The following is a 24592-nucleotide window of genomic DNA, read 5'->3' as shown; positions in this document are numbered from 1 at the left end:
ACAAGTCACCCCACTCTGGATTCCCCGTAGATGTCTAGTTTTTATAAATATGCAGGTTTGCTAGTTTTCCCCAGGTGCCACCTAAGTTAGGGCCCAAAATCCAGAGATACCCTCTTTACAAATAGCGAGTCAGTTTTGAGTGGAAATATGTGATGTATCTATGTTGCATTTTGGGCTGTTTCCTGTCACGGGTACTAGGCCTACCCACACAAGTGACGTATCCTTTTAATCGAAGGACTTAGGGAAATGCTGGTTGGAATGAAGTTTATGGCTTCCCGCAGATTCCAGAACTTTTCATCACAGAAATGAGAGGAAAATGTGTTTGTATAGTCATAGTTTGGTGAGAGCCAAGCAAATCATCCCATTCTGGAATCCCCTAGGTGTCTAGTTTTAAAAAATGTACAGGTTTTCTAGGTTTTCCTAGGTGCCAGCTGAGATAGGGCTCAAAATCCAAAGCTACCCACCTTGTAAAAAACTGTCCATTTTGAGTGGAAAATGTGATGTATCCATGTTGCATTTTGGGCTGTTTCTTCTTGCTTGCACTTGGCCTACCCGCACAAGTGAGGTACCATTTTTTATCAGAAGACATGTGGGAGCATAGATTAGTAGAATATTTGTTATTACTAAATGGATTTATCTGCATTTGAGTCTTCCACATATAAGCCAGTGTGTAAGAAAGAAGACATTTTTAAAAATACCCTTTAAATCATATCCTTATACAGGTGCCCACAAATTATGAGATGTACAATTAACCACTGCTCCTAACCTCCAAATCTCGTGCCCAGTTCAGAAATACATAGTGTAGGAAAGTAGCATCTTTCTGGCATAGTTACCCCTGTTTTTTGCCTGGAGTCAGTATGTTTAGACTGTAGTAGACTCGGATCCTGCTGACCAGGGCCCCAGTATCACTGTTGTTTCCTCTAAATTTAGTTGTATGGTAACTTTAACACCCCACAATTGGCATATTGGTGCACCCATGTCAGTCCCTAGTTTATGCTACCTAGGTACCCAGGGCATTGGTACACCAGGGCCCCCCCCATGGGCTGCAGCATGTATTGTGCAACTTGCAAACTGTGACTACAGACCTACCATTGCAGCCTGCGTGACACAGTGCATGCACCTTTCACTGCAAATATAAGGTTTGCCTTATATCATGGTCACTGCACTCTGACACTGTAAGTCACCCCTAAGGTAGGCCCTTCGGCCCAAGTGAAGTGTGCATTGTTCTGGGATTGGAGGGCACCCCTGCATGAGCAGAGGTGTCCCTACCAAACCTCAGTCTCCATTTCCTGGGCTTTGTAAGTGTGGGGAAGCCATCTTAAGTTATGTAGTGGACACTGGTCAACACAAGTTGTCCAACTGCATAATGGGTTCACCAAACCTAGGCATGTTTGGTATTAAACACGTTGGAATCATGCAACTAATCCAATTCCAGTTCTAGTTGCATGATACCATTCACTCGGGTGGTTCCCTAGGAGATCCCTAGGAGATCCCACAAGGTCTTTCTGTACAGCCTAGCCCGTGCTACTGCCGAACCCAGACACCATTCTGCCCTCCTACTGATTATAGTCTGGCTGTTGGTTCCAGTGAAGAACAGCAGTGGTTGCGGTGTCAAGGTTGCAGAAGTGTTTTGCAGAGGAGACTTGCAGATGGTTCCTGAAGTCTTGCAGACAAATCTAGGGTCCCACCCTAAGGGGAGCCCTTAAGTAACCCAAGAAGGTGTTTGGACACTTACTGCAGTGACCCACCTATCAGAAGGGGGTCAGGGACATCACTCACCCTCCGTATGCTACATATTCCATTATCTGCAGCTCTGTTTCCAAGTTCTGCAAAGGCCTCCTGCAACTCCGTGTCTGTGCATCCTCAAGAGTTACTGGGACTTTGCCTACCCTTAGGAAAGCAAGAAGGAATCTCCTTTGGGGTGAAGGAGTCACTCCCCTGCATCCACAGGTACCTCAACAATGACTACCGGCTTTTGGATCTTGCTGTTCCACGGACTCTTCAAGGTTCAACAACACAGGTGGTGGTCCTGTGGCTCTTCAAAAGTCTGACCTATCTTACTTGCATCTGGGAAGTCTGTGGTCCTTTGCTGGAGCTGCTTGGCTGGAACCCATGTGTGCCGCATCTGTTTGTCTTTGCCAAGGCTTGTTGGCTCTTCAGTCTGAAGATCCCCTAGCTCCAAGAAGACCCAGCCTCCAACGCTCTCTAGCTCTAAGAACTACACCCTCTCTGGAACTCCTGCGATGTGGGCATCCCTCTTTGCTTAAAAATTTTAACTTAAAAAGTCAGCCTGTTGGTTAACCCTTTTTCCGCATTGAATCAATGTTCATTTTTATCAGAATTCAATTCCCACTTTAGTCCTTCATTAAATATTCAGAAAGAAACCAAATCCAGGCTAAAGCATCATCGTCGATGTTTCGATCCCCTCAAGCTCTTGGGCCAATTCAGGGCTCCACAACGGGTCTTCCTCAGGACTAGTAGATAGGGGACATCTAAAATCATCCAAAATAAAATATCAGCCTTCCTGTTACCCTCTCATCCTCCTTACCACTATGCTGCAAAAATATCCACATCAACACTCACCCACATTTCACCACATCTCATGAAAAACAACCATCTTCTCCAATATCACTTCAACCAATCTAGAAAGTAAGAAACTAACTCAGTTAATCACTTCACATACCCATTAAATTATTTCACAAGAAAAACACTAACAACGCATTCTTACCTGAAATATATGAGGTTTATTATTCCCAATTTCCTCCTTCAGTCAAATTCACACCAGAATGATTCCATATATAATTTCTTTAAATCTTATTTCTTCCTTTAAATAAAAATAGAAATACCTCATTTGTACACCTGTAGAGAATAGCCAACCAATAAATAACTCAAGTCTATATACATGTTAAAGCTTATTGACTTCATTGTAACTCAAACTTGCTAAAAAATAACAATCCTTGACCCCTCATTTGGTCAAACACAAAACCCTCCGTATGCTACACATTCCATTATCTTCACAAAATCTGCCTCACTTCAAATGAAACCGAAACACAGTTCCATCCGCTGTTATCTTATAGGGACCTTTTGTCAAAAAATGTCTTCCGAAGGAGGTCCAGCTACCGCCCCCAGGGATCTGTTACCTTTTGAACCGCCGGCACCTCACTCGTCTGCCTTGCGAAGCCTCTACTTGCCAGTTACGCGGCGAGGGAAAAGCCTGCGTTTGAATATCCTCAATCGCGCGCTGACCTCATCAGAGGCATGCCCCTGATCAGAGGAGAAATGCTTTTGCATTTTTCCTACGATCACGTGGAGGGGCCGAGAGAGGCATCAAAGGAAAGGAAAGGCCTTTCCTTTCCTTTGATGTCTTTCTCAGCGACATGCGATCGGGCATCAGAAATGCCCACTAGACACCTGGGAGGTTTTTTTTTAGGTATTTGTCATGAGGAGAGCGGCCCCTTGAGCAAGGGTCGCTCCCAAGGGGGGCAAATTATTTTTAGGCCATTTCTGCCCCCTCTGGGCACAGATCTGCCTATTTTTATTAGGCCAATCTGCCCTCAAGGGGGGCAGAAACCCCCTAGACACCAGGGATAATTTTTTTTTTTTTTTTTTTATATGTGGGGATCGAGCCCTTAGGCATGGGTTGCTCCCCAGGGGGGGCAACATTACTTTTAGGCCATTTCTGCCCCCCTTGGGGGCAGATCTGCCTACTTTTATTAGGCCAATCTGCCCTCAAGGGGGACAGAAACCACTAGACACCAGGGAATTTATTTTTTATATATTTTTGATTGAGGGGAGTGGCCCCTTGGGCAAGGGTCGCTCCCCAGTGGGGCAAAATACTTTTAGGCCTTTTCTGCCCCCCGGGGGTAGATCGGCCTATTTTTATTAGGCCAATCTGCCCTCAAGGGGGGCAGAAACCCCTAGACACCAGGGATATAATAATTTTTTTGTTTACTTTATTTTTTATATATGGGGAGTGACCCCTTAGGCAAGGGTCGCTCCCCTGGGGGGCAAATTGTATTTAGTCCATTTCTGCCCCCCCCCCGGGGGCAGATCTGCCTATTTTCATTAGGCCGATCTGCCCCCATGGGGGGCAGAAACCACTAGGCACCAGGGATTTTTTTTGCACCAATTTCACGCAAGGGGAGCAACCCCTTTAGGCAAGGGTCGCTCCCCTGGGGGGGCAAATTTATTTTAGGCCATTTCTGCTCCCCTTGGGGGCAGAAACCACAAAGGCAACAGGGATTGGTGTGTGTGTGTTTTGTTTGGCGGGCAGCCCCTTGGGCAAGGGTCGCTCCCCATGGGGGCACATTATGTTTGGAAGGCCCGTCTGCCCCCAAGGGGGACAGAAAGCCCACCAGAGACCAGGGAAGATTTTTTTTCCAAAATAAGAGCCAAAGTTGTTCTACCCACCAGTGGGCAGATAGGGCAATTACCCCTGATCCAGACCCCGGGGGGGCAGAAAGTCTACTAGATGCCAAGGAATTAAAGAAAAAAAAAATAGTGGGGTGGTGGCTACCAACCAGTATGGGCCTGGTTATGCCCCCACCCCAATTGAAGGGGGTAACAGTCTTGCAGCTCTCCCCCGCACACTAAAACATCTTATCCCATGGCAAGCAAGAGGACATTTGAATATTTTGGGTTTTGGTTTCACATTTGGGCCATTAGAGCTTGGATAACTCTCAAAATCGTCCCACTTGGAATGGTGAGGGCTGCATTTTTTGGACTTTGGGGCTCTGCCATGTAGAAAACTCCACAAGACCTAGACACATCTGAAAACGAAACATCTGGGTGAGTCCAGGGTGTGTGTGCTTCACATGCACCCCGCACTATTTTCTTACCCACAATGCCCTGCAAACCTCTAACTTTGCTGGGAAACACACATTTTTTCCCCATGTTTGTGAAGGAACCTTCCGGAATCTGCAGGAATCCACAAAATTCCTACCGCCCAGCCTTGTTTCATCTATACCGATAAAAATTCTGCCCCACTTGTCAGCCCAAATTTTTTTTTTTTTTCTACTGCCCTTTTGGATCCGCTTTGGTTCCCCCTCAGTTTCGACATGTTTTTGGCTCTTTCCTGTCACAGGCACTTGAGCCACCTACACAAGTGAGGTATCATTTTTACTGGGAGACTAAGGGGAACGTTGGGTGGTAGGAAATGTGTCCCAGTGCGGTGATCCCACACAGAAATGTGAGAAAAATGTGATTTTTTTTAGCTAAAGTTGAGCTTTGCTGAGGATTCTGGACAGGAAAACACTGGGAGATCCACGCAAGTCACACCTCCCTGGACTCCCTCCTGTTGTCTAGTTTTTAGAAATGTCTGGGTTTGGTAGGTTTCCTCAGATGGCTGCTGAGCCCAGATCCCAAAACACAGGTGCCCCCCCACCTGCAAAAACAGGTAGTTTGTATTTGATAATTTTGATGTGTCCAGATAGTGTTTTGGGGCATTTCCTGTCTCGGGTGCTAGGCCTACCCACACAAGTGAGGTACCATATTTATCAGGAGACTTGGGGGAACGCTGGGTGGAAGGAAATTTGTGGCTCCTTTCAGATTCCAGAACTTTCTGTCATCAAAATGTGAGGAAAAAGTGTTTTTTGGCCAACTTTTGAGGTTTGGAAAGGATTCTGGGTAATAGAACCTGGTGAGAGCCCCACAAGTTACCCCATCCTGGATTTCCCTAGGTGTCTAGTTTTAAAAAATGCACAGGTTTGTAGGTTTCCCTTGGTGCCGGCTGAGCTAGAGGCCAACATCCACAGCTTGGCACTTTGCAAAAAACAGCTGTTTTCTTCGGTAAAATGTGATGTGTCCACGTTGTGTTTTTGGGCATTTCCTGTAGTGGGAGCTAGGCCTACCCACACAAGTGGGGTACCATTTTTAATTTGTGGCTCCTTTCAGATTCCAGAACTTTCTGTCACCGAAATGTGAGGGAAAAGTGTTTTTGTTGGCCACATTTTGAGGTTTGCAAAGGATTCTGGGTAACAGATCCTAGTGAGAGCCCCACAAGTCACCCTATCTTGGATTTCCCTAGGTATCTAGTTTTAAAAAATGCACAGGTTTGGTAGGTTTCCCTAGGTGCCGGCTGAGCTAGAGGCCAAAATCCACAGCTTGGCATTTTGCAAAAAACAGCTCTGTTTTCTTTGGGAAAATGTGATGTATCCACGTTGTGTTTTGTGGCATTTCCTGTTGCGGGCGATAGGCCTACCCACACAAGTGAGGTACCATTTTTATCGGGAGACTTGGGGGAACACTGGTTGGAAGGAAATGTGTGGCTCCTCTCAGATTCCAGAACTTTCTGTCACCAAAATGTGAGGAAAAAGTGTTTTTTTTGGCCAGATTATGAGGTTTGCAAAGGATTCTGGGTAACAGAACTTGGGGAGAGCCCCACAAGTCACCCCATCCTGGATTCCCCCAGGTGTCTAGTTTTAAAAAATGCACAGGTTTGGTAGGTTTCCCTAGGTGCCAGCTGAGCTAGAGTCCAAAATCTACAGCTAGGACCTTTTAAAAAAACACGTCAGATTTCAATGTAAAAATGTGATGTGTTCAAGTTGCGTTTCCTGTCGTGAGCATTAGGCCTTCCCAGGCAAGTGAGGTACCATTTTTATCGGGAGACTTAGGGGAACACAGAATAGCAAAACAAGTGCAATTGCCCCTTGTTTTTCTCTAAATTTTTTCCTCCCAAATGTAAGACAGTGCGTAAAAAAAGACTTCTTTTTGAGAAATGCCACGTAATTTACATGCTAGTATGGGCACCCTGGAATTCAGAGATGTGCAAATAACCACTGTTTCTAAACACCTTATATTGTGCCCATTCTGGAAATACAAAGGTTTTCTTGATACCTATTTTTCATTCATTATATATCAGCAAATTAATTACTGTATATCCGGTATAGAATGAAAACCCATTGCAAGGTGCAGCTCATTTATTGGCCCTGGGTACCTGCGGTTCTTGATAAACCTACAAGTCCTATATATCCTTGCAACCAGAAGAGTCCAGCAGACGTAACAGTATATTGCTTTTGAAAAATCTAACATCACAGGAAAAAGTTACAGAGCGAAACGTGGAACAAAATGGTTGTTTTTTTCACCTCAATTTCAGTATTTTCTTTTATTACAGCTGTTATTTTCTGTAGGAAGACCTTGTAGGATCTACACAAATTACCCCTTGCTGAATTCAAAATTCTGTCTACTTTTCAGAAATGTTTAGCTTTCTGGGATCCAGCATTGGTTTCACACCCATTGTTGTCACTAACTGAAAGGAGGCTGAAAGCACAAAAAATAGTAAAAATGGGGTATGTCCCAGTAAAATGCCAAAATTGTGTTGAAAACTATGGTTTTCTGATTCAACTCTGCCTGTTCCTGAAAGCTGGGAAGATGTTAATTTTAGCATCACAACCCCTCTGTTGATGCCATGTCAGGGAAACAACCACAAGCCTTCTTCTGCAGCCCCTTTTTCCCCATTTTTGTTTAAAAAAAATTAAATGTGTGCTATATTTTGGCTAATTTCTTGGTCTCCTTCAGGGGAGCCCACAAACTCTAGGCACCTCTAGAATCCCTATGATGTTGGAAAAAAAGGACGCAAATTTGACGTGGGTAGCTTATGTGGACAAAATGTTATGAGGGCCTAAGCACGAACCGCCCCAAATAGCCAAAAATAGGCTCGGCACAGGAGAAAAGGCCTGGCAGTGAAGGGGTTAAATAATTGGTAGCCAGTAACAAAGAGTACAAAAAAACATCATGACGGAAAATCAGTAAAGATTGACTTCGCTCCTCGTTTTCAAAAACGCTGCAGACGTCGCTCATTTTTGTACATTTTCTGTTTGCCGTTGAAGCACTATTGATTAAATATTCCGCTCCCAGACTGATGGTAGGATGCGTGCCAGTTCCACAGATTATAAACTATTAGTTTTTTTAGTTTAGATGTGTTTAGATAATGTATACGTTTAAACAAAACGTTCGGGCTAATGTGTTGTCTTTCTAAGTTCGTGGAATTAATCAAATAGAGTTCACTATAATTAAGATTGATTGTGATGAATCCATAAATTAATAAAATTTGAAGCGTTTTAAAACACACTATGGGGGTTATTCTAACTTTGGAGGAGGTGTTAATCCGTCCCGAAAGTGACGGAAAAGTGACGGATTTACCACCAGCCGTATTACGAGTCCATTATATCCTATGGAACTCGTAATACGGCTGGTGGTATATTAACCCCCTATATTTGTTTTACTCTGCACAGGGGCAATGTTTTGAACGAGTTTTAAGGGCGTTTTGGCTCTCTGATTCCGTGTATCAAGAGCGCCCTCAGGTGGCCATTACTTGAATAATTTGCTTGGCCTTTAAGATGGGCTCCTGTGACAATACAAATAAGATTGGCGTTTATCATTCATAACGAACACAATATATATATAATTCACCCTTTTTAACTAAGCGTTTTTAGTGTATTTTATAATGGAGATAACTTGGCATAACAAGTTCCAAGACCAAGCCCTACGGTACACAAAGTTAAAGAAAACTGAGATGGGTTGAACACCTGAATTAATCTCAGCTATTGGTATAAATAAATGTTTCCAGCCGTGCAACGCCATTGAAAGTCTGATCGTACGTGTAGATCAGACTAGGCCCTTCTCTAGTAGGTACAGTCCAGCCTCAACTACCAAGTCTGGTCCTCTCTTGGTGGGTCACCTCCAACCACAGTCTGGTTGTGGCAGACTGATGCATCATAAGTGAAGTGCGGTTTGAGTCCATTAGCACGGTGAACACATAATCCAGTTCTGGGCATAGCCATCACACTTAGACCATCTTATTTAGAGAAAAACAAATTGAGCTTAATGTTTGAATTAAACTCAGCCACTGCCAAATACTCGAGATCGCATTCCAGTTCATCGTTTCTTTGCCCACTATGCACTCCAGACAGTTTTCAGTCATTTGAACAAATATTCCCTTACTATGCATTTAAATACCTATTTATCTATTACTCCAGTCCTACTGTACTGGAGAAAACTTAAATAAAAATAAAATCTATAAATAAAATTCAAATTATAAATAAATTAAAATAATAATAATAATGAATAAATACATTAAATACAAATAATGATCAAAAAATGTGTATAAATATATATATATATAAAAATAAAATTATAAATACAAATATTATATTCTTACTCTCTTGTAAGCTTTACTTTATCTACCCATCATCATATGTCATGCCTCTATCAATCTATCCTCCATCCCCACTTTGAATTATCCTGAACCCATTCTACTACTTTCATCTCCTAAATAACCCTACCTAAGCTGTTCCCTCCTCTTCCACATCTAACTCACCCAAACCTCAGTTTACTGCCATGATCTCCCAAACAACCCTACTAAATTCTCCCTCATATATCTCACCTTTGACTCATCCAAAACCCCTCCTGCTACTATTATCTCCCTAATCCTTTCCACAGACTCTTCACTCCCCCAACTCTCTTTACTCATCCCAAGCCTCATCCAGTTACTATAAACTCCTAATCAACACTTCTGGATTCTTCCCTCCTCTACCCCTCCATTACTCCAGTCAATCCAACTAACAAACTCACATATCTACGGCTCAGATTAACTCATAATAATACTAAAACTGTACTCATATTTCCCTATACTAATCCACCACTAATTTCTTCTGGGTTCCGGAGTAGAGTGCTACTCGCCAAAAAGCGCTTTGATGCCTCATCAGAGGTAGTAAGCCCTATATAAATACTATTACAATACAATACAATTTGCAAATTAGACTTGGCCCAGCTCCAATAAAAACAGTCCAGCAAAAACTACCAAACAGACAACAACACAACATACACCAGGCTGGTTTTGGTCTACTTGAACCTCACTAGTGAGGTGCAGCTTGAATCAGTTCACACTGTGAGCACAAGAGCTCTTGGCATATATAGTGCACTCACTTAGAATAAACATGTTATAGGTGGTATGCCTGAATTAATCTCAGCCACTGTTAATTACTCAAGGCTGCATTCCAGCCCACCATATTTTGCTCACTGTAGCTAACCAGAGACCAAACATAAGCAAATCGAACCTGACGCTTCACCAATAGGCACAGTCCAGCCCCCATCCAGATGGGCACCCCTGCTCCCCAAACTCATTTCAGTCTATTTGGGCTACATCAGTGTGGTGCAGCCTCAGTCAAATACCTAAGTGATCATGATACACCATGCCTGGTTCTATCTATTGCACTAAGTGTTTCTCATTCTCATTTAAAAATATTTTTTTTAAAAGATAGCTGGAATTTTGGAATCAATCTCAGCCATTGATAACTACTTGGGGCCGCAGCTAGTCCAGCACTTTTGTAGCCCACTATTCCACTCCTAACAGATACCAGCCATATGTAAATCAGTAGGCACTATGATTTTCTCACAGTGCCTGTAAATGGGTCAAAAAGGTGTTTTAAATGCAGGGTCATCCAATCTTTGGCTTTTCTGCAGCGTGCAGAGAGCAATGTTCATGAGTACCAGTTGCATTTGTGATTCTGTGTAAATACATAGTTGTCAAAATATTGTCGAGCCGAAAGTAAAAGAAAATGCGAGTGGGTGCATTGTGTGTTTGGGGGTGGTGAAGCGAAGGAGATGCGAGAAAGCACATTAAGGACAGAATTAAAAGATGGCACTGAAGAGGAAAGAGATGAGGTGTGAAATATGCAGGTGGGTGAGACATGAAGAGAATAAGGGGTTATCAAACATATAGTGCACATAACAAACGTTATTCAGATATTCTGAATACCACTACTCCTTCAACATGCCTCAGTAATATTTAATTCACAGTCTCACAATTTCAGAATTTAAACATTTTCAATGTTAATTATTTACAACAGAATCATTGTGTTACTCATTTATCTCAAACAGCTAACAACCATTGACACATCAAAGATTTAACAAGGTGTGGCTTTGGACCTGCCAGGTCTAGGGACCCAGGAGAAGCAGAGAAAGCCTCCTGAGGTCAGCAGTAGAGGAGCCAGGTGGCAGATGCCCACCTACACTCTTTCCCAGTTCAGTAGGATGAAGACGCAGGAGCCCCCAGTTGGCTGAGACTACAGGCCCCAGCAGTGCCACCCAATCACCTGCACCCCTGCGATCTTTACTAAACCTGGTGCATGCACTACTGAACAGCTCTTTAGGACGGTATCGTATTTCTTAATTTTCTTTTTTCTTTCCTTATTTCTTTCTTCCTTTCGTCCTTTCTTCCCCTCTTTCTTTTTTTTTCTTCATTTGTTTCTTCTTTTCTCTTTCAGGTACAACATGAATATCAGAACATCATAAACAAGCACATCATAACAAGTCCTGTGGCAATCAACAAATAACAGATCTTTAAAAAAAAAAATTATTGATCTTTTATTAATCAAAAGCAATGACAAACAGTATTTACGGCAATCATATTTTTGCAACACATGTTTTGGTTAGCAATCCTATGGGAAGATGACAATGTGATGAGTGCATTACATGTCCCCATGAACTCTAAGCAGAATATTGTCATGGTGCTGTGTCATCCAATTACAAGAGAGTATGATAAACTTATAACTCTATTGAAAACTTTCAATGACTGTTTATGGGGGACTACAAGTCCCAACTTCCTTTGGATTCTGGAGGTGTGGCCAGGAACTGCCCGCACCTGCTGCTACTTTACTAGTGCTAAAAAGCGCATTTGGAGGTCCCATAGTGCAGGGCGGGCCGCCTTGCGCCCAACAGCGCCAGGAAGAGGCAGCGCATGACCAACCCCCTTGCTCTGTTCACCTGGTGTTGTGCTGTCCACCTCGACTTTATTGTGCTATGGACTGGGAGCTTGTGGCCTTATTCCAACCTGGCGTGGAGCTCTTAAGGTGGCTCTCGGCCGCTCCGGGCAGCAGGTGGTTGCTTCGGGAGCTCCTCGCAGCCCCGCCAACAGTGTTTTTAGCTAGGCTTGTGAGTGGGATCTTGGCCTGTCTGCTTGGGGGGTTTGGTTGTGCTTTTGTGGGGGGCTGTATTGGGGATCTTACAACGTGGTTGTATTTTTGTTCGGGGTTTGTGGGCATTTAGGGCCAGATGTATCAAAGGATTTTGCATTCGCAAACGGTGCGAATCTGTAAATTCCACTGTTTGCAATTGCAAAATCACCTTTCTTGATGTATGAAAGGCAGTGCAATTTTAGGGAATTGAAATTTTTAACGATTCCCTAAAATTGCGACTTTGAATAGGGAATCACAAATTGCGATTCCTTAAATAGGAAATCACAAATAGGGAATTCCTATTGGTGATTTCCAAAGCACATGTATCATACATTTCCTAAATGCGACCTGGGCATTTAGTAAATCCAATTACCACCAAATCCAATTTGGTGGTAACCATATGCAATTTTAAAAATGCCTTTAAAAATGCATTTTTAAAAGTGCCATGTAGCGCACACATGTCCCTAGGGCATCTGTGCGCTTTATATGTGCACAATTTCTTTGGGGGGGGGGTGCATCAAAGGGGGCCTTAAGCCCCCAGCACCCATGGATTTGCATTACCTAAACTGCAAATTCCTGACAGGAATTCGTAAATTGGGAAATGCAAAACCATTCTCACCTGTGGGCCTTCATAGAGATGAATGGAGTCCCATTCCCTAATAGCGATTCCCTAATAGCGATTGCAAATTTTAAGAAATCGCTATTAGGGGTTCGCTATTTTCTTACAGTCCATTTTGCATTTCTCAAATAGCGATTTCTTAAAATTTGCTATTTAAGAATTGCAAACCGGGACTTTGATACATCTGGCCCTTAGTCGTTACTTTAGGGGGGTGCTGGGTAGACAGAGCTATCAGACATTATGGGGAAGAGAAAAGCAACCACACCTAGTTCGTTGCCACCTAAGACTGTTCCTCGAGTCCCCACAATTGAGCATATTTTAAACCGCCCTCTGGGGGTGGTATCGAAGGAGATTGAGCTGGCTGAAAGAAGGCTGTCTTCATGTATGGAGAACCTTCCCCTCAAATCTCCCAGTTCCTCTAGTCATTCTGACTCTCCACTGGGGTTGGGGGAGGTAGGTAATTTATCCTAGGCGGGTGGGGCAAGAGGAGCCCAGGGCAGGATTGTGGAGCTTACACCTCCAAGGGGGGGAGGATGGTGCAAAGGGTCATGCTCAGGAATTTTTACCATCATCTCCTATTGTTAGCCCCCGAAGTAAGTGGAGGAAAAGGGCCGCTACCCTTAACCAAAGGGGCACTTTAACTAATGCGATGGCTTAAACCGACCTGCCGTTTTGCTGTCATTTTCAGTCTGTCCCTTTAATAGATGCTTTTGGGCCCAAGCTTAAGGTCATTTTAGATGCTAAATTAGGTCCTGTACTGTCCTGGTTGGCCCAAATCGAAACCTGAGTGACCTCTTTGCTGGACAATATAAACTGTGTGGCAGCTCCTCAGTTAGGGCCACATATCTTCCATGCACTATGTAATCCCCCTTTTCCGGCCCGCTCTGGGAGTGCTAGCATACCCCTGATAGATTCTGTAGTAACTTGTGTCCCTCAGCTTGCTAACGGTACCAAGGCCCTCTGGTGCTCCTCTGGCGAACCAGGGTCCAGCAGATCCTGGGGAAGACCCCAGTTCCTCTGCAGTAGGCCCTGCGCCTTCTTTTAAAACTGGGGTGGTGCTCAGTTTGCCACTGGGGAATGTCCTGGCATGGTCCAACCCTGCCCTGGAATCTTTTGTTGAATTAAAGAACAAAGTTGTATGCTGGTTTACTCAGCAAGCCAACGTTGGCATGGAGATCTCTGATACAATCAACATGGTCCGTAGGTTTAGCTGGCTGGGTCTGGATAGGAAGAGATGGACAGGGAATTGTGTGGTTGAAAACTTTAATCAACTTTCCATCATCACACGCGTCTTGGCAACCTCGAGCTCCTTTAGGTTTTCTTATCCTAATAACATCTTAGCTCTCCCTTGGGTTACTTTTACAACCCTAAGGTGATTCGTAGTCCGCAGTAGAACCAGGTCAGTCAAAAATGGTCCTCTATGGCAGGAGGTGTTTACTGACCGGCAGCCTTCTGTTCTGGGTCTGGCAAATAGATTTGCTTCCATAGCCAATTTTGAGTCATGCGACTGACTGAGCCCCCCGTTCCAGCTGTGCCACCATCTGGGCTCATTCCTTCACCCAATGTCATTTTGTTAGGCAACTCGAATGACTCTACTTTGCCCTTATGGAACATTGTGAGGTTGTCTTCCAAGTTTAATGATCCCTTCTGGGTGTAATTTGTTAAATCATATCAGATCATCTGTCTCCAGGAAACCTGAGAGGTGAAAATGTCCTGCTTTTTAGAAGGACATAAGACCTACTTTTCCCCCGCAGTACCATCACAGGCTGGGAGAGCTAGTTGTGGCTTGGTTACCTTTGTGGCTGTTGAGTTTTGTGGGCATTTTAAGGATTAGGATTGGAAAGCACATATGATGCAGGAGTTGATGTTTTTAGCTCTGGGTTGCCCCCCAATAGTATTGGTCAACTTTTACAATGCTAAGGCTGTGTGAAGTGGGGCCTCTAGTCTTCATCGTTTATGATCATCATGGGATTCTTTGTGGGTGTTTGTTCTGGAAAGGGAGCTGAAAATGCTTGTTGGAAACTTCATTTGTCCTCTTTGTGATTGCGTCCTAGTGGGTGATGCAACCAAGGATAAATGTTTGTTGAATGAGGGACTCCATCTGGCACACACTGGAGAGGGTCTAGAGATAATTTCTATCTTAGACACCCATAATCTCATCTTCATTTTGGACAAGCTGGTTAACTCTTTCAATTCTCTGAATTTGCTTACTTTCAAGGGGAGGGGCTGTAGGTCTATTATTGATTGTATCTTTGTCTCAGCCCCCCCTCTTTTTGCACATTTCAAATTTTAATCATTCGTAGCCCCTTCCGTGACCATAATCCTCTATCGCTAGGCATTGAGTGCATTATTGCAGTCAGGGCACAGGACGTGGTTAGGGGGGCTTTCTTTGGTGGACCAAGGCAGGAGAGTTAAATGGTCGCTGGTGGACCAAGTGTCTTTGAACACATTTTTCTTTCTAGCTGTGAGCATGAGATTTTCACTTGTTTTGGACCCTAGTGCCTTGAGGACGGATCTTTTACATGTATTTTCTGTTTTAGCCCGTAAAGCCTCAGAATTATTGTCAGCTCTGGTGCCTAAATCGGGTATGCAGAATCCTAAAAGGATCGATAAGGATTGTTATAGAAGCCTGCGTCGGCTGAAGGAGGCTTTCAAGGTGGTTTCTAGAGACAGGAATTTGGTGGCATCTTATCAGTTGTCATAAAAAAGGCCTTAGCCTCCTGTAAATCCACTCTGAAGAAAAATGCTTGGGAGGAGTTATGGCAGGCATGTGAGCTTAAAGATAGCCCTCTTTTTTGGAGGGTGGTAAATAGGCTCAGTTTCACGGAGGGCAATGGCCCGGCAATTTGCCTTCATATTTTAGAACAACAATGGATTGACAACTTTGAGCAGGTGTACAACTTTGGACCCAATCTGGGGTGTGTGAAGAGGGCGGCTTCAGTGGCAAGGAGGGCTAACATGGTGTTTATCATGGGGAGGTTACTAAGGGCATTTGTGCTTTATCATGGAACAAGGCCCCTGGCCCTGATGGGATTTCCCCCAGAATTGTTCCTGGACAATATTGAGATTTGGATACCCGCTTTAACCCTGGTCCTGAATGCAGCGGCTCGAGATGGTGTGTTGCCCTCATGGTCCACCACGGTAACTGTACCTGTTTTTAAAAAGGGGTATAAAGATAATGCCCAATGCTATCTCCCCATTTCTTAGATTGACGCAGTAGTTAAGGTTCTTGGGAGGGTCACCATAAACAGGTTGATGGCATGGTCAGAAGCCAATAACATTTTTGCTGAGGTTCAATTTGGCTTTCGCCCTGGCACATATTTCGCCGATTAGTGTCTGAATCTTTATGTAATTATCAACAAGTATACAGTTGAGCGGTCGGAATCCCTACATTTTCCATTCATGGACCTTATGTCCGCCTTTGACAGGGTCAATCGTGAAAAATTGTGGGGCTTGATTCTCACGTTAGAGGTCGATCCAAATGTATGGCCGCATGGGCGTAGGAAGTGTGGGGGACGCGGGGGATGTATCCCCCCCAGATTTTGGAGGGTCGGGGACACGGCGACGAAGGTGGGGGGGACAAGGGGACACAATTTCCCCTCTCACATCTATTATTTAGAGGGCCATTAGCGCACAAAAGCGCTACTTATGATAGCCCTATACTGACCATCCTCCAATCTGATGGTAACAGAATGAAGGTGAGTCCAGAGGCCCCCTGCGCCCTCTGCCCTTTTGTTTGTCCTGTTCACAGCTGTGGGCATTAAGGGTGCTCATAAGAACAAAGGGCACGAGGAGGAGAAAAGAGTTTTGGATGATTACTGCCTTGAAGAGGAGCACTGCAGGATGCCTTCAAGAGGAGCTGCAAGACAATGAGGAAGATCTAAAGAGAGAACAGAGTCCCACTCACCCTGATGCCTGCAGGCTAGAAAGGAGACACTGTGAAACACAATTTTTGTATTTGCCTAAGATCACACCAGTTGGTGAAACAGTGAAGTCGAGATTGAGCCCAGATTTTACCTTTTCATACAACAATTTAGCTATTAGAAGGGTATATTTTTCTAACATTTATGTTTAATGTTTTGTTTTCTAGGTAATGAAGCGCTTGATTACAGCGTGGCTAACAGGGAGAAGCCATATTTCATTTTGGGCCGTTATGCCTAGCGTTATTATTTATGTTGTTGTTATTGTGTTATTGTTACATACTTCAGCATATTGAAGTATATTATCTTTTCTCTATCTTTTCTTCACTCTACTCTGAAACAATCTACCCTATGCCACTGCACTCTACACCACTTTTCTCCACTCTGTTCAACTCTACGCCACTGCAGTCTATGCTGTACCACTCCACTCTACACCACGCCACTTCAATCTATGCTATTCTACTCTAACCATTGTACACTACACCCCTGCACTCTGCCAGTGCACTGTTCACCACTTTACTCAAAACCAATGCACTCTATCCCACTGCACTCTATGCCAATCTACTCTGCACCACAGCACTCTATTCCACTGCTTTCAATGCCACTGTACTCTGCGCCATAGCACTCTATGCCTCTGCACTCTGTCACTCTACAATACACCACTGTACTCTGCGACCCTCTACACTGCAACATTGCACTTTCTGCCACTGAACTCCACGCCACTCTACTCTGCACCACTGCACTCAATGCCACTGTGCTCTATCCCACTGCACTCTTTTCTGCACCACTGCACTCTAATCTACTCTACGCCACTCCACTGTAGGGCACTTCACTCTACTTTGAAATCAGCTCCTCTATGCCACTGCAATCTACACAACTCTACTCTATGCTATGCCAGTCTAATCTATCCTGCACCACTCCAATCTGCTCTGCACCGCTCTATGCTACTGCACTCTACATCACTATGCTCCACTCTGCAACAATCTACCCTTCACCACTATACTGTACTCTGCAGCAATCTACTCCATGCCACTGCACTCTATGCCACTCTATTCTACTCTGCACCACTGTACTCTACGCCACTCTTCTCTACTCTGCATCACTCTACATCACTGCACTCTACACCAATGTATTCTATGCCACTCTACTCAACAGCACTGCCCTTTATGACACTCTACTCTGCAACACTGCACTCTGCCACTGAACCATACTCCTCTACTCTGCACCACGGCACTCTACTCTGCACCGCTCAACTATATGCCACTCTACTGCACTCTACACCAGTGTACTATATGCCACTGCACTCTATGCCACTCTACTCTGCATCACTGCACTCCACCACTGCACTCTACACCAGTCTACTCTACCTTGCACCACTCCACTCTACCATGCAACGCATCACTCTATGACACAGCACTCTGAACCACTGCAATCTATGCTGTGCCACTCCACTCTGCTCCCCTCTACTCTTCACCACTCTACGCTACTGCACTGTACGCTAAACCAGTGCAGTATTCGCCAATGCACTCTATACCACAACACTCTACACCAATCTACTTTGCACCACTGTACTCTATGCCACTTCACTCTAGACCACCCAACTCCACTCTATGACACTTCACTCTGACATTACACTCCATGATACTAGACTCCGACACACTATTCCATTAAACTCTAACACTTTCTCCACTCTTTAACTCCCTACACAACTCCCTATACGCCACTCCATTCCACTATATGCCATTCCACACCACTCTTTGCCACTTCAATCTACGATACTCTACTCAACGCCACTGCACAACCCTCTATGCCACTCCACTATACAACAATGTACTATGCTCACTGTAACACTCTACCCAACTTTCTCTATGCCACTTCACATAACTTACCTTCACTCTACTCCAGTTCACTCTTCCTTATGCCTTTTCACTCTACGACACTCTGCCACTCCACTCTATGACACTCTATTACACTGTGACACTGCTCCACTCTACTACTTTATGGCATTGGCGCTTGATTCGAGATTGAGATCTCCATTGATTGCCTTCTCACTCATATGAGAAGTGAGTCCGATTTATCTTCGCCGTTTTGGTTACAAGCACTCTGTAACCCTTTTAACTCAAGCTTAACGAAGGCTTAGGATGATCCCGATACTTGTCTAGGGGATCGAAATATCGTCGGCCAAAGTACCTTGACTTGAATTTGTGATATTGTACATAAGTTGGCATAAGCATAGGTACTATGAGCTAATGACTTCTTGATTCACTATTTGAGTCATTCATTTAAAAGTCGGTGTATAAAAGCTTGTAAATCGTTATTGTGGATGCTAACCTTGTTGGAAAGTAGCCTCTTTCTAGCTTGGTTACCTCCACATTTGGCCTGTTTGCCAGTGTGTTTGAGTGTGTCTACTGGGATCCTGCTAATCAGGACCCCAGTAGTTATGCTTTCTCCCTTAAATTATGGTTGTTGCATACTGGTAACCCAGTATTTCACCCAAAATTGGCATACTGGTGCCCCCTTATAAGTCCCTAGTATATGGTACTTAGGTACCCAGGGCATTGGAGTTCCAGGAGATCCCTATGGGCTGCAGCATTTCTTTTGCCACCCATATGGAGCCCATGCAAAGGCTTCTGCAGGACTGCCATTGCAGCCTGCGTGAAAAGGTGCATGCTCCCTTTCACTGCCAGTTACACTGCACCAGGTCACTTATAAGTCACCCCTATAGCAGGCCCTCCAGCCCTGAGGGCAGGGTGCAGAGTAACTGTGTGTGAGGGCACCCCTGCACTAGCAGGGGTGCCCCCATGACCTCCAGGACCATTTTCCCAGACTTCCTGAGTGCGGGGATGCCATTTTACACGTGTACTTGAAATAGGTCACTACCTATTCCCAGCTACATAATGGTAACTCCAAACATAGGTATGTTTAGTATCAAACATGTTGGAATCATAACCCAAGGCTTTTGCAAGCATTGGTTGTATGATTTCATGCACTCTGGGGGCTCCTTATAGGATCCCCAGTATTGCCATTCCAGCCTTCTGAGGTTTTCCAGGCAGGCCCAGCTGCTGCCACCTCTCAGACAGGTTTCTTCCCTCCTGTTGCTTGAGAAGTTCAAGCCCATGAAGGCAGAACAAAGGATTTCCTTTGGGAGAGGGGTGTTACACCCTCACCCTTTGGAAATAGGAGTTACAGGCTTGGGAGGCGTAGCTTCCTTCCCCAGGCCACTGGTAACGCTTTGAAGGGCACATTTGGTGCCCTCCTTGCATAATCCAGTCTACACCGGTTCAGGTACCCCCAGGCCCTGCTCTGGCACGAAACTGGAAAAAGAAAAGGGGAGTGACCACTCCCCTGTCCATCACCACCCCAGGTGTGGTGCTCAGTGCTCCTCCAGAGGATCCCTGTGTTTTGCCATCTTGGATTCCAAGTTGGCAGCGAACTCTGGGAGCATCTGAGTGGCCAGTGCCAGCAGGTGGTGTCAGAGGCGTCCCCTGATAGGTGCTTACCTGTTTAGCTGACCAATCCCCCTTCCATGGCTATTTAGGGTCTCTCCTTTGGGAGGTTCTTCAGATTCAGATTGCAAGACTCCAGCAGGAATCCTCTGCATCCTTTACTTCACCTTCTCACTGAAGAAACTGCATCTGGACCCTCCAGAAACTCCAGAAACTGCAACAACGAAGCAAAGACAACTTCTGCAACATTGTATCTTCAGCTCTTGCCAGCAAATGCAACTGTTTCCCGGTCGTGCATCCTCAGAGGACAGCCTGTCTTCAGCCTGCACCAGAAGAATGGACGAATCTCCCTTGGAGTGAAGGGGTCACTCCCCTGCTTCAGCAGGCACCTCTCTGCAATGATGACCATCTGCTTGGTCCCCTCTCCTGTTGGGTTGCCTGGATCCTACATCACGGGTGGTGGACTGAAGTGGTCCCAATGGTCCTGACGTCCTACTGTCCAACTTTGGTGGAGGTAAGAGCTTGCCTTCCCACGCAAACAGTAACCCTGTTCACCACGTGTTTTTCAGATGCCAAGGCTTGTTGGCATCCTTCTATGAAATTCTTTGTGCTCAATGTAACTCTGGCCCCCAGCACTCCTTCCTGCAATGCACAGCTTCCTGAGTGGTTCTCTGGCGGTGTGGGATCCTTTGTTTTTGTGCTGCATGGGCCTCCTTTTTCAACTCCTTTGTCCCTGTGCTGGAGGACTCCTGTGTGCATTGGGTGGTCTTCTGTGGGCTCTCTGAGTTGCTGAGAGCACCCTCCTCCTCCTGGGTAGAGTCAACCAGGTCCCTCCTGGTCCCAGGCAGTGCCATGTTCCGCTAATCGTGAGCTTTGCGTGTGCCAAGGTTTGTTGGCGGAATCCAGCGACGCAAACCAGACTGCAATCATCCATCCGGTGTGGGTTATCATCTGCGCCAACCAGGAACCCGCATTCCATCTTCTTGGGTGCAGTAGTGACTGTTGTTCTTCACCAGTGGTTCTTCTTTTGCACCTTGATTCAGGTTAGCAGGGGCTCCTGTCCTCCCTGTACTCTTTTGTGCTTCTTGGACCTAATCCCATTCTTCCACAGGTCTTTAGGTCCAGGAATCCACCCTTTGTGTCTTGAAGTATCTTCTGGTTCTTGCATTATCTTTTTTCTCGTGTTCTTGTGTGTTCTAGGAAAGTTACTGTGATTTACTCCTGGTTTCCTAGGCTCTGAGGTGGGTTCTATTACTTACCTTTGGTGTTTTCTAATACTCCCAGCGCCCCTCTACACACCACACTTGCCTAGGTGGGAAACCAACATTCGCATTCTACTTTCTTAGTATATGGTTTGTGTTTCCCCTAGGCCCATTTCTAACCATTGTGAGTTTAACTAATTGCACTTTTCTAACTGTTTTTATTGCTATTGCTGCATACTAGTGTATATAATTGGTGTATTACTTACCTCCTAACGGAGTATAGTCCCTATAGTATTTTTGGCATTTGTGTCACTAAAATAAAGTACCTTTATTTTTGTAACACTGAGTATTTTCTTTCATGTGTGTGAGTGCTGTGTGACTACAGTGGTATTGCATGAGCTTTGCATGTCTCCTAGATAAGCCTTGGCTACAGCTACCCCTAGAGAGCCTGGCTTCTAGACACTGCCTACATTTCACTAATAAGGGATAACTGGACCTGGTATAAGGTGTAAGTACCATAGGTACACAATACAAACCAGGCCAGCCTCCTCTAAACCACTGTACTATAGAGGTTACTTTTTACATTTTTCTTGTAATTGGTGACATTGGGTCATCCAGATAACTTGTGTAATGCCCGAATACCAGTCTTTCTTGATTTCCCCTGTTGATGTTTTCCCACTACATTTGATCTTTTATATTTTGATTGAATAAATGTATGAAACATTCCATTTGCATACTACTTTATTATCATTGTTTATGGGAGTGGTGTTGCATTTTAATCAAGGGACCCCTGTTCCTTTAAAGTTAGTTTACTGCTCCATTTCAGGACACTCTACTTACTCCATGACACTACGCCACACCAGTCGATGACACATCATTCTCCTTTATGCCATTAACTTTGAGCCATGCTGAATAGTAGTCTCACTAGTGTACAGCATGGCTAAAACACATTGGCAAAGGCAATAGAACTTGCACAGGTGAGACCTATTGGCTTTGCCAATGCTTGTTTATAATGTATGATCTTCAAGGTGACTTGCAATATCCTTATGTATGCCAGGGGTATTTTACCCCATATAATACATGGTCACACCACCAACTTTCCCACAAACCACTTAAAACCTTAGTGCATAGCCTCTGTCATTCCAAGCTATTAAAGTAGAGCAGAAGAAAGAAAAGCAACATTCATTTTTTTGCTTTAAACAGCTGCATTAATTATGCTCTGTGACCTGATCTGCCTTTTACCTTGGCTGCTAGCTCTGGCAGAAGGCAGTGTAATGTCAGAACTCGACTGTAATAACCCTATCAGAGTCATTTTCCGATGTCTTTTCTTTATAATCAGTGAATGTCTTTTCTTTATACGCAGTGACTTGGTGCATCACAAACAGCCGTTTCTAAAGAAATTAGTGACTGCAGTTTATACAGAGATTAGAGAATCCATGTTTATATAGCCTGTAACTGCAAGAGCTTCTTCAGTTGAAATGCTTCTAGTTATGACTGATGTGGAGCTGAGCTGCCCAAGATCACACACAGGAGTAGAAGTGTTATTAGAACTATGGTTTCCGAGCACAGTTTACAACTCTTGTACATAATCGCTTTTGATATCTCCAGTGCGGTTCCAATTGGCATGAGGCGAAGGGCGTGGTGGGTGTGGGACACAAAGGGTATGTTCTTCCTTTTTACCCTCCTACCTTTTTTTGCTTGGTGCATGAAGATGCAAGGTTAATCAACATGTTATTTTCACATTTGAGCTAATTACTTTGTGAATGTAAATAACAATTAAAGATACTTTCAGACTGTGAAAACATGCCTTCCTTTCTACCTATTTCACTTCCAATATATATGATTGTGTATATTTATCGGAGCCTGCAGTTCGTAAACAACGAGCGATTTGTATAGGGTTGATTGAAAGTCCCCAAGGCTGTCCCTGTCCTCCCCAGAAATGTATTGTCTCCTACGCCCCTGTATGGCCCTCTTGTCTAACTTGCACTCAGCTATGTCGACTTGAGTGCGGTTCTCACAAGGAATTGCTTGCACCAGGCATTTTCCTACCAGCAGGGGGCTCACAAGGGGTTGTTCACCCTCAATTTTAACGGTCTGGAACAAGCCCTTCCTTCTGTCCCAGCTGACTGTCCAAGGGTGGGTCGAAGATTGCTGATGACGCGGTTCTCATGGCCCAGACTGCTGTAGGGTTGCAGTTACTCCTGGATAAGTTTGTGGCTCTTATTGGGGGTTTGCACATGGCAGTTAATTTGACTAACTCTTATGTCATGGGCATGGGTCCTCGAGTTACTCACTCAATGACTTTTAAGGTGGCGTATCATGTCTTGGCAAAGATTCCGGCCTTCCCATACCTAGGGGTGCTACTTGACGCAAATAAAACCTGGAGGCCCCTAGTTGAAGTGAGGAGGGCGGTGCTTCTGAAAGCCACAGGGGCAGTGGCACTTTTTGTGACTGGGCTCTTGGTCGCCTCATATTCTGCTCCAGACTTATCAGACCAAATGTGTGTCTCATGGCAGCAAGGTCTGGGGGTACGCGAGGATTTATAAAATCCAGACTGTTAAAAATCCGTTTCTGAGAAGGCTGGTGCAGGTGCCTCAGTGTACCCCTGCCTTTTCAGTGCACGTGGAGCTGGGTGTCAAGCATTTAACTGACACAGTTGCCCTTTGCCTGCTGTTGTGTTGGATCAAAATCTGGACTAGGGAGGGTCTCACACTAGACAGACAGATTCTTGTGGACTGTCTGTCCCTTGAGCACCCGAGCAGAGTCCCATGGGTTGCCTATGTGAAAGCTGCCTTTTCCTCCCTAAGGCGAGAGAATATTTTCCTTAAGCCAACTCTTCGTCGCTCTCTGATTGGGTAGGGTTGTTGGCAGAGCGGGCTTCATCAGCTAAAGAGCAGGAACAGCTGGTGAAACCCCTGGTGAGGGGACATTTCCTCCTAAAAACTGTTCCAGCCTTAACTCATTCAGGTTTCCAACATGAGAGATAGGTTCATCTTGGCCAGATTTCGATTTAACTTGCTGCATCATCTTCTGGCTTCCCCCAGTGGCTGGACTCATCCGGGGTCGATGCTGCCCGGCGGTTGCGACAATAGGTCTCCGCAAGACATTTTGCACTTTGTGACATTCTGTAGTCATTTTCGCTTGCCAAGAAAGAAGTTTATTATCCCTCTGTTGAACTTTACCCAAGTCCGCCCTGTGCTAATGTGTTTGCAGTTCTACCAAATGTCCATGTTTTATATGCTGTCTCGTGTTACATGCTGTCGTGAGATCAAGGCACTCGAGACCAGATTGATTTATGAATTGCTGTTGTGATTTCACTCTGTTTTTACAGTTGTGTAGGTATTGAACTTAACTAATTATATGCTATGTATTGCCCTATTTTGTATGGATTTTGACTTGTCTTTTGATATGCTCTTTTATGGTTGTTTATTCAACCGAATATAGGTTTCAT

Source organism: Pleurodeles waltl, chromosome 1_2 (genome assembly GCF_031143425.1).
Source record: "Pleurodeles waltl isolate 20211129_DDA chromosome 1_2, aPleWal1.hap1.20221129, whole genome shotgun sequence".
Taxonomy (NCBI): domain Eukaryota; kingdom Metazoa; phylum Chordata; class Amphibia; order Caudata; family Salamandridae; genus Pleurodeles; species Pleurodeles waltl.
The sequence above is the reverse complement of the archived record's forward strand: the minus strand, read 5'-3'. Positions refer to the sequence as shown.